Below are 11,537 nucleotides of genomic sequence, written 5' to 3'. Positions count from 1 at the left end.
CTGACCCTTTCTGACCCCCCCTGGCCACCCCCTGACCCTCCCCGACCCCTCCTGACACCTGCTGACCACCCCCTGCTTCCCCACGCAATTTCCACTGGACCCCCTTTAACACCCCCTGACCCCGCCTGACCCCCCCTGACCCCCTTCAACCCTCCTAGACCCACCCGGACACGTTCTGACACCTTTTGACCCCCGCTGACCCCGCGCTGAACCCCCCTGATCCCCCTTGACCCCCTTCGGACCGCATTAGCGCCCCTGGCCATCCCCTGACCCTCTCTGACCCGCCCTGAAAGCTTCTGACCTTTTTGAACCTCCCCTCCAACACCCCCCTGACCCTTCCTAACCGCTGCTGAACCCCCTTGATCCTCCTAAAACCCCCTGGACTCCCCCTGACCATCCCTGACCCCCCTTGACTATCCCCGACCCCCCTTGACTCTTCCCGCTCCCCCTCAGACACTCTCTGACCTTCTTCGTTCCCCTTCGACCCTCTCCGACCCCGCCTGATCCCCCCTGACCGCCCTCGACCCTCCTAGACCCCTTCTGACCCTTCTTGACCCCCTCTGACACCTTCCGACCCCTAATGACCTTTTTTGATTTCTTCTGACCACCCTTGACCCCCCCTGCCACCCGCTCAACCTCCTCCGACCCCTTCTGACCCCCCATGACCAACCCTGACGACCCACGGCCACCCCCCGACCCGCCCTGGCCCTCTCTGACCCCTCCTGACCCCTTCTGACCCCCCCTGACCCCCTTTCGGGCTTCATCAGACCCCTGGCCGCCCCTCGAGCCTCTCTGACCCGCCCTGGAACCTTTTGACCCCTTCGAAACGCCCCTTCAACCCGCCCCCCTGACCCTTCCAGACCCCTGCTGACCCCCACGATCTTTCTTGACCTCCCTAGACCCCCGCTGACCTGCCCTAACCCCCCTGACAGCCCCTGACGACTTTCAGACCCCCTCTGACCCCCTCCGACCCCCCGTGACCCCCTCTGACCCCTCCTGAACACCCCTAACCCGCCCTGGCCCCCTCTAAACCCCCTTCAACCTCCTTCATCCCCCTCCGACCCCCTCCGACTACCCCTGCCCCCCTCTGGACCCCCTTTGACCTCTTCGAATCCTCCCGACCCTCCCTGACCCCCCGTGATACCTCCTGACACCCCCTGACCCCCCCTGACCACCCCTGACCTCCTCCGAACCCCACCGACCCCTTCCGACCCCCTCTGACCCCCCCCTGACCCCCTCTGACCCCTCCTGGCACTCCTAACCCGCCCTGGCCCCCTCTGAACCCCCTTTGACCCTTTTGACCTCCTTTGTCCCCCTCCGACCCCCTCCAACTCCCCCTGCCCCCCTCTGGACCCCCTTTGACCTCTCCGAATCCCCCCGACCCTCCCAACCCCCGTGATACCTCCTGACTCCCCCTGACCCCCCCTGACCACCCCTGACCACCTCCGAACCCCCCCGACCCCCCCTTGCCCCCTCCGGTCTCCATCAGCCCCCCTGGCCACTTTCCGACCTCCCCCGAACCCCCCTAAAACCTTCTGACTTCCCTCACTCCGCCCCTGGGCCTCCCCCGACCCCCCCTAACCCCTCTTGACCCCCCTTGACCTTCCTCGTTCCCGCCTAGACCCCCTCTAAACCCTTCCTGGCCCCCCCTGACACCTGCTAACCCTCCTTGATCCTCCTTGACCACCCCTGACCTCCTCCGAACCCTTCTGACCCCCCATGACCAACCCTGACGACCCACGGCCACCCCCCGACCCGCCCTGGCCCTCTCTGACCCCTCCTGACCCCTTCTGACCCCCCCCTGACCCCCTTCCGGGCTTCATCAGACCCCTGGCCGCCCCTAGAGCCTCTCTGACCCGCCCTGGAACCTTTTGACCCCTTCGAAACGCCCCTTCAACCCGCCCCCCTGACCCTTCCAGACCCCTGCTGACCCCCACGATCTTTCTTGACCTCCCTAGACCCCCGCTGACCTGCCTTAACCCCCCCTGACAGCCCCTGACAACTTTCAGACCCCCTCTGACCCCCTCTGACCCCCCTTGACCCCCTCTGACCCCTCCTGAACACCCCTGAACCGCCCTGGCCCCCGCTAAACCCCCTTCAACCTCCTTCATCCCCCTTCGGCCCCCTCCGACTACCCCTGCCCCCCTCTGGACCCCCTTTGACCTCTTCGAATCCTCCCGACCCTCCCTGAACCCCGTGATACCTCTAGACTCCCCCTGACCTCCCCAGACCACCCCTGACCTTCTCCGAACCCCCCCGACCCCTTCCGACCCCCTCTGACCCCCCCTGACCCCCTCTGACCCCTCTTGACAACTCCTAACCCGCCCTGGCCCCCTCTAAACCCCCTTTGACCCTCTCGACCTCCTTTGTCCCCCTCTGCCCCCTCCAACTCCCCCTGCCCCCCTCTGGACCCCCTCCGACCTCTTCGAATCCCCCCGACCCTCCCAACCCCCCGTGATACCTCCTGACACCCCCTGACCCCCCCCTGACCACCCCTGACCTCCTCCGAACCCCACCGACCCCTTCCGACCCCCTCTGACCCCCCCTGACCCCCTCTGACCCCTTCTGGCACTCCTAACCCGCCCTGGCCCCCTCTGAACCCCCTTTGACCCTTTTGACCTCCTTTGTCCCCCTCCGACCGCCTCCAACTCCCCCTGCCCCCCTCTGGACCCCCTTCGACCTCTTCGAATCCCCCCGACCCTCCCATCCCCGTGATACCTCCTGACTCCCCCTGACCCCCCCTGACCACCCCTGACCACCTCCGAACCCCCCCCGACCCCCCCCTTGCCCCCTCCGGCCTCCATCAGCCCCCCTGGCCACTTTCCGACCTCCCCCGAACCCCCCTAAAACCTTCTGAATTCCCTCACTCCGCCCCTGGGCCTCCCCCGACCCCCCCCAACCCCTCATGACCCCCCTTGACCTTCCTCGTTCCCGCCTAGACCCCCTCTAAACCCTTCCTGGCCCCCCCCTGACACCTGCTAACCCTCCTTGATCCTCCTTGACCACCCCTGACCTCCTCCGAACCCTCCTGACCCCCTTTGAACCCTTCTGACCCCCTCTGACCCCCTCTGGCCCCCATTAGCCCCCCTGGCCACCCCCTGACTCTCTCCGAACCTCCCTGATACCATCTGACCCCCCGTGGCCCCTCCCTTACCCCCCTTGACCCTTTCTGACTTCCTTCGTCCCTCTCCACCCCGATGCGCCCCTGTCACCCCCCCTGACTGCCCCTTGCCCCCTCTGACCTCCTTTTAAACCGCCCCGCGACTTTTTCTGACCCTTTCTGACCCCCCCTGGCCACCCCCTGACCCTCGCCGACCCCTCTTGACACCTGCTGACCACCCCCTGCTCTCCCTCGCAAGCTCCACTGGACCCCCTTCACCACCCCCTGACTACGCCTGACCGCGCCTGACCCCCTTTAAAACCCCCTAGACCCCCCTTGACCCTTTCTGAACCCCCCTGACCCCCCCCTGATCACCCTCTGATCTTTTTTGGCTCCCCTGTCCCCCCCCTGACCCCCCCCCCCCCCGACCAACCTTAGACCTTTTTTGAGCTCTTTCGTCCCCCTTCGACCCCGATAACACCCTGAGCCCCACTGACCCCTTCCGACCACCCCTCGACCCGTCCTGACCAACCCTAAACTTCCCTGACCCCCTTATGACCCCTTACAATTACCTTCGACCTTCCCTGCCTCCCTTCAAAACCCTGTTGGCCCTCCTGACCTCCCCTGACCCGTCCTTACTTTCACTGGCCATCCCCGACCCTCTCTGACCCTCTCTGACCCCCCTGACCCTCCCGAACCCCCCTGACAGCTCCTGAGCCCCCTGACCCCCTCTGACCCTTTCTGACCCCCTCCGACCCTCAGTAGCCCCTCTGGCCACCCCCCGACCCTACCCGACCCGCGCTGAAACCTTTTGACCTATTTGAACCCCCATCACAACCCCCTCCTGACCCCCCTGACCCCTGCTGACCCTTCTTAATCCTCCTTAATCCCCCTAGACCCCCCTGACCCTCCTAGACCCCTCCTGACCCTTCCTGACCCCCCTCGCCCCTTCTGACCCATCATGACCTCCTTTGATTTCTCCTGACCACCCCCGACCCCGCCTGCCGCCCACTTAACCTCCTCCGACCCCCCCTGGCCAACCCTGACCCCCAACGGCCCCCCCCCCGACCGGCCCGGGCCCCCCTGACCCCTCCTGACCCCCCCTGACCCAGCTTGACCCCCCCTGACCCATCTTGACCCCCCCTGACTTTTCTGGACCCCCCCCCTAGACCCCCATGAACCCTTCCTGACCCCCCCTGACCCCTGCTAACCCTCTCGACCTCCTTCGTCCCCCTCCGACCCCCTCCGACTTCCCCTGCCCCCCTTTGGACCCCCTCTGACCCCTTTGAATCCCCCCGACCCTCCCTGACCCCCTGTGATACCTCCTGACTCCCCCTGACCCCCCCTGACCACCCCTGACCTCCTCCGAACCCCCCCAACCCCTTCTGACCCCATCTGACCACCTTTGACCCCCTCTGGCCCCCATTAGCCCCCCTGGCCGCAACCCAACGCTCCCCGACCCCCCATCAAACCCTATGACCCCCCTCAACCCCCTCTGACCCTCCCCGACCGCCGCTAACCCTACTGAACCCCCTTGCCCCTTCTGACACCCGTTGATCCTCCTTGACCCCCCTAGACCCCCGCTAACTTTCCCCGACCCGCCCAGACCCCCTTGATCCCTCGTGACCCCCCTTGACCCACTCTAACCGCCCCTGAGCTTCTCTGACCCCCTTATGACCCCTTTTGACCACCCCTGACCTCCTACGACCCCCCTCGACCCCTCCTGACCCCTTTTGACCCCCCTCCGACCTTTCCTAACCGCCCCTCACCTTACCTGGCCCCCCCTGACCCTCGCCGAACTCCTCTGACCACCCTCGACCCCCCTCGATCCCCCCGGACCCCTCCTTGGCCCCCCTAAGACCCTCTCTGAGCTCCTCCGTCCCTCTTCGACGCTACCGACCCCTCCTGGGCTTCCCTGACCCCTTCTTACCTCCTCTGACCTGCCCTGACTGCCACCAGACTTCCCTGACCCCCTAATGACCCCTCCCGATCAGCCCTGACCTTTCCTGCCCCCCTCTAGACCCCTCCTGACCCCCTTGACCCTTCCTGACCTCTTTCGAACCCCCTCGACTCCTCCTGACCCCTTCTGACCCCCCTTCGACACCTTCCGAACCCCCTCAACCCCCCCTGACCCCCCCGAACCCTGCGGACACCCCTGACCCTCCCCGACCCCCGCTGACCCCCCTGACCCCCCGAGACCACCGCTGACTTTCCCTGACCCCGCCTGACCCCCGTTGATCACGCGTGACCCCACTAGACCCCCCTTGACCCTTTTTGACCCCTCCTGAACCGACCTGACCTCCCGTAGGCCCTTTTCGACCTCTCTCATCCCCTGACCATTCCTGACCACCCCTGCCCCCGTGTAGACCCTCTTCGACCTCTTCTGACCCTCCCTGACCTCCTCCGACCCCACTCGACCCCTCCTGGCCCCTTTGGACTTCCCTCAACTCCCTTTGGCCGGCCCTGAGACCCCCGCACCCTCCGCCTCCCCCCCTGACTCGCCCTGACACCGCTCAACCCCGCTAGACCTCCCCTGACTCTTTCTGACCCCCCCTGACCCCCCCTGATTTCTCCTGACTACCCCTGACCCCCTCTGATCCCCTCTGGACCCCCTCGAAACCCCTCTGACCCTCCCTGACCGACCCTGATTCCCCCCTGGCCATTTTCCGACCCTTCCCGAACCCCCCTGGAACCTTCTCACAATCCTTAACCCCCCCCTGACCCCTCCTGACCCTCCCTAAACCCCCTTCGACCCCCCTTGACCCCCCTAGACCCCCCCTGACCCCCTCTGAACCCCCCTGACCCTCCCGACCCCCCTGGGCTTCCCTGACCCCTTCTGACCCCCTTTGACCCGCCCTGACCGCCTCTAAACTTCCCTGACCCCCTATGACCCCTCCCGATCACTCCTGACCGCCCCTGCCCCCCTGTAGACCGCCTCCGACACCTTCCGAGCCCCCTCAACCCCCCCTGACCCCCCCGAACCCCGCGTACACCCCTGACCCTCCCCGACCCCCGCTGACCCCCCTGACCCCCCCTGACCACTGCTGACCTCCGTTGATCCTCCATGACCCCCCTAGACCACCGCTGACTTTCCCTGACCCCGCCTGACCCCCGTTGACCACGCGTGACCCCACTAGACCCCCCTTGACCCTTTTTGACCCCTCCTGAACCGACCTGACCTCCCTTAGGCCCTTTTTGACCTCTCTCATCCCCTGACCACCCCTGTCCACCCCTGCCCCCGTGTAGACCCTCTTCGACCTCTTCTGACCCTCCCCGACCTCCTCCGACCCCACTCGACCCCTCCTGGCCCCTTTGGACTTCCCTCAACTCCCTTTGGCCGGCCCTGAGACCCCCGCACCCTCCGCCTCCCCCCCTGACTCGCCCTGACGCCGCTCAACCCCGCTGGACCTCCCCTGACTCTTTCTGACCCCCCCTGACCCCCCCTGATTTCTCCTGACTACCCCTGACCCCCTCTGATCCCCTCTGAACCCCCTGAAAACCCCTCTGACCCTCCCTGACCGACCCTGATTCCCCCCTGGCCATTTCCTGACCCTTCCCGAACCCCCTTGGAACCTTCTCACAACCCTTAACCCCCCCCTGACCCCTCCTGACCCTCCCTAAACCCCCTTCGACCCCCCTTGACCCCCCCTAGACCCCCCCTGACCCCTGCCGATCCCCCTTGATCCTCCCTGACCCCCTTGGGCTTGCCTGCCCCTTCTGACTCACTTTGACCCGCCCCGACCACCCCTGAACTTCCCTAACCCCCGAATGACCCCTCCCGATCACTCCTGAGCTCCCCCGTTCCCCTTTAGACCCCCTCTGAACCCCCGACCCTCCCTGACCTCTTTCGACCCCCCTAAACCCCTACTGACGCCTTCTGGCCGCCTCAGACCTTTCCTGACCCACCCTTACGTCCCCTGGCCCCCCTTGAACTATCCCGCCCCCCCCTGACCGCTCCCTTTCCCCTTCTAACCCCCCCTGACCCCCTCTGAACCCCCCTGACCCTCCCGACCCCCCTGGGCTTCCCTGACTCCTTCTGACCCCCTTTGACCCGCCCTGACCGCCTCTAAACTTCCCTGACCCCCTATGACCCCTCCCGATCACTCCTGACCGCCCCTGCCCCCCTGTAGACCCCGTTCGACCCCTTCTGACCCCCCCGCCCCCCCCTGACCACCCCTGACCGCGATTGACCCCACTAGACCCCCCTTGACCCTTTCCGGCCCCCCCTGCCCCTTTCCGACTCCCCCTGACCCCCTCTGATTTCTCCTGACCACCCCCGACCACCGATGACCCCCCCTGAACCCCCTCCGACCCTTCTGAATCTCCCTGAACCCCCTGAACCCCCCTGACCTCGACTGACCCCCTTGATCCTTCTTGACCCCCCTCCGACCCTCCCTAAACCCCCTTCGACCCCCCTTGACCCCCCTAGACCCCCCCTGACCCCTGCCGATCCCCCTTGATCCTCCCTGACCCCCTTGGGCTTGCCTGCCCCTTCTGACTCACTTTGACCCGCCCCGACCACCCCTGAACTTCCCTAACCCCCGAATGACCCCTCCCGATCACTCCTGAGCTCCCCCGTTCCCCTTTAGACCCCCTCTGAACCCCCGACCCTCCCTGACCTCTTTCGACCCCCCTAAACCCCTACTGACGCCTTCTGGCCGCCTCAGACCTTTCCTGACCCACCCTTACGTCCCCTGGCCCCCCTTGAACTATCCCGCCCCCCCCTGACCGCTCCCTTTCCCCTTCTAACCCCCCCTGACCCCCTCTGAACCCCCCTGACCCTCCCGACCCCCCTGGGCTTCCCTGACTCCTTCTGACCCCCTTTGACCCGCCCTGACCGCCTCTAAACTTCCCTGACCCCCTATGACCCCTCCCGATCACTCCTGACCGCCCCTGCCCCCCTGTAGACCCCGTTCGACCCCTTCTGACCCCCCCGCCCCCCCCTGACCACCCCTGACCGCGATTGACCCCACTAGACCCCCCTTGACCCTTTCCGGCCCCCCCTGCCCCTTTCCGACTCCCCCTGACCCCCTCTGATTTCTCCTGACCACCCCCGACCACCGATGACCCCCCCTGAACCCCCTCCGACCCTTCTGAATCTCCCTGAACCCCCTGAACCCCCCTGACCTCGACTGACCCCCTTGATCCTTCTTGACCCCCCTCCGACCCTCTCTGAGCTCCTTCGTTCCCCTTTGACCCCTCCGACCTCCCCGGACTCCGCTGACCCCTTCTGACCCCCCTTGACACGCTCTGACCGCCACTGAGCTACTCTGACCCCCTAATGACCCTTTCCGAACACCCCTGACCTCCTACGACCCCCCTCGGCCCCTCCTGACCCCTTTCGACCCCCCTCCGACCTTCCCTGACCCCCCCTTACCTTCCCTGAACCCCCTTACCTTCCCTGGCCTCCCCTGACCCTCGCCGAACTCCTCTGACCCCCCTCGATCCCCCTAGCCACCCCCTGACTTCCTTCGACCTCCCTGGACCCCTCCTTTACCCCCCCTAGACCCTCTCTGAGCTCCTCCGTCCCTTTCTGACCCCACCGACCCCCCCGAGCTTCGCTGCCCCTTCTGACCCCCTTTGACCCGCCCTGACCGCCCCTAAACTTACCTAACCCCCTTATGACCCCTCCTGATCAACCCTGACCTTTCCTGCCCCCCTCTCGACCCCCTCTGACCCCTCCTGACCCTCCCTGACCTCTTTTAACCCCCCTTGACCCCTTCTGACCCCTTCGGGCCGTCACTGACCTTCTCTGACCCACCCTTACCTCCCCTGGCTCCCCTTGACCCTTCCCGACCCCCCCTGACCCCTTCCTCCCTCCCTCTGACCCCCCCTGACCGCCTCTATACCCCCCTGACCCCCCTCAAACCCCCCTGGACTTCCCTGACCTCTTCTGACCCCCTTTGACCCGCCCTGACCTCCCCAAAACTTCCCCGACCCCCTTATGACCTCTCCCGATCACTCCCGACCACCCCCACCCCCCTGTATACCCCCTTCGACCCCTTCTGACCCTCCGCGACCTTCTTCGACCCCTCCTGAACCCTCCCTTTCTCCCTCCAACCACCCCTGACCCCCTCCGACCTCCCCTGACCCCCCCGGCCCCCCTGGGCTTCGCTGTTGCCTTCTGACCCCCTTTAACCAGCCCCGACCGCCCCCCTCAACCCCTCCTGACCCCTTTTGACTTTCCCTGACCCCCTCTGCCCACCCCTGCCCCTCCCCCGTCCCCCTGCCCCCCTTTAACCCCCCTGACCCTGATTGACCCCACTAGACCCCCCCTGACCCTTTCTGACCCCCCTGGCTCTCTTCAATCCCCGCTGACCCCCTCAGATTTCTATGACTACCCCTGACCCCCCCTGACCCCCCTAGACCCCCTCTGACTCTTTCTGACCCCCCCTGACCCCCGCCGATCACCCTTGATTCTCTTCGACCCCCCTTAGACCCTCTCTGAGCTCCTCCGTCCCTCTTCGACCCCACCAACCCCCCTTGGCCCCCCTTGACCCTTTCTGAACCCCTTTGACCCCTTCCGACTCCCCCTGACCCCCTCTGATTTCTTCTGACCACCCCTGACCACCGGTGCCCCCCTCTAAACCCACTCTGAGACCCTCTGACCCCCACTGACCCTCTCCGACCCCCCCTGACCGCTCTTACCCCTTCCTGACACCCTTACCGCCCCTGAGCCCACTAAAACCCCCTAGACCCCCCCTGACCCCCCCCCAGGTGCTGCCATTAGCCTTTCTGGCCACTTTTCGACCCTCCATGACCCCCCTATGAACCTTCTGAAACCCCCAACCTCCTTTAGGCGCCCCTGACCCCCCTCAGACCCTTTATGACCTCTTTCGTCCCCCTTCAACCCCCTCGATCCACGCCGAACCCCTTCGACCCCCCTCTAAACCCCCCCAAACCCCCTCTGACCCCCTGAGACCCCCTTCGGCCACTCGTGACTTCCCCTGACCACCCCTGCCCCCTTCCAGACCCCTTCTGCCCGTCCCAATCCGCCCGACCTCCTTCGACCCCCTCCGACCTCTCTTGACCCCTTTTGACCCCACCCCCCCCCGAACTCCCCTGACACCCCTCTTACCCTCCTTGTCCCCCCCTAGACCCTCCCTGACCTCCCCTGACTTCCCCTTAGACCCTCTCTGACCTTCTTCGTCCCCCTCCGACCCCCCTGACCTTCATCGAGCCCACCTGAAAACCGCCGGCCCCTTTTGACCCGCCCTGACCGCCTTTAAACTCCCCTGCCCCCCTCTAGAACTCCTCTAATCCCCCCCGACCCTCCCTGAACCCCTTTGACTCTTCCTGATCGCCCGTGCTCCCACCCAAGACCCCCCCTGACCCCCCCTGACTTCCCCTGACCCCCTTTGACCCCGCCGACCCATCATGACCCACCCTGACCACCCCTGACCCCCGTCTGCCCCCCTCAAACCCTCTCTGGGCCGCCCTGACCCCTCTGACCCTCTCTAAACCCCCCTGACACCTCCTGACCCCTCTGACCCCCACCTGACCGTCCCTTGACGTTCTTGACCCCTCTTGACCCCCCTTGGCCCCCTTTGACCCCTTAGACCCCCATGACCCTCCTGATCGCCCTTGAACCTTACCTGACCCCTCCTGTCCCCTTCCGACCCTCCCTGACCCCCTCTGATTTCCCTAAACCCGCTCTGACCTTTTTCGTCCCCTTTTGAACACCCTGACCCGCCCTGACCCCCATGACATCTTCTGACCCCCCCCTGACCCCCTCTGACCACTCCCGACCACCCCTGACCCCTCCTGCGACCCTCTAGAACCTCTCTGACCCCCCCTGACCCCCTTGACCTCCTCTGAAGCCCCCTGACCCCTCCTGGACCGTTCTGATACCTTCTGACCCCCCCTGACCCCCCCTGACCCCCTGACCTCTTATGACCCGCCAAGACCCCCCTCGACCCCCTTAGACCCCCCCTGACCCTTTCTGAACCCTTGACCTGCGCTGACAACCCCTGAACCCCCTTGACCCCCCCTAACCCTCCGTGACACCGCCTGACCTCCCCTGACCCCCTCTGACCCCTCCTGAACATCCCTGACCTCCCCTGCCGCCCTCTAGAACCTCTCTGACCCCCCCTGACCCCCCTTGACCTTCTCCGACCCCCCCGGCCCCTTCTGACCCCTTCTGACTCCCCCTGCCTCCCCTCGCCCCTCCCTGACCGCCTCTGACACATCCTGACCCCACCGGACCTCCCTCTGACCCCCCCTGACCCCCTCTGACCACCCGTGACCCCCCTTGACCATCTTAGACCTCCCCTGACCCTTTCTGAACCCCACTGACCTCTTTCGTCCCCCTTTGACCCCTCCGACCCATCATGACCCGTCCTGACCACTCCTCAACCCCGCTGACCCCCTCTGAACCCCCCTGAACCCTCCCGAATCTCTCTGACGCCCCCTCGAACCCCCCTGGGCTTCTTCGACC

The sequence above is a fragment of the Athalia rosae genome, unplaced genomic scaffold (assembly GCF_917208135.1).
Source record: "Athalia rosae unplaced genomic scaffold, iyAthRosa1.1, whole genome shotgun sequence".
NCBI lineage: Eukaryota > Metazoa > Arthropoda > Insecta > Hymenoptera > Athaliidae > Athalia > Athalia rosae.
This window is presented reverse-complemented; position numbering follows the sequence as displayed.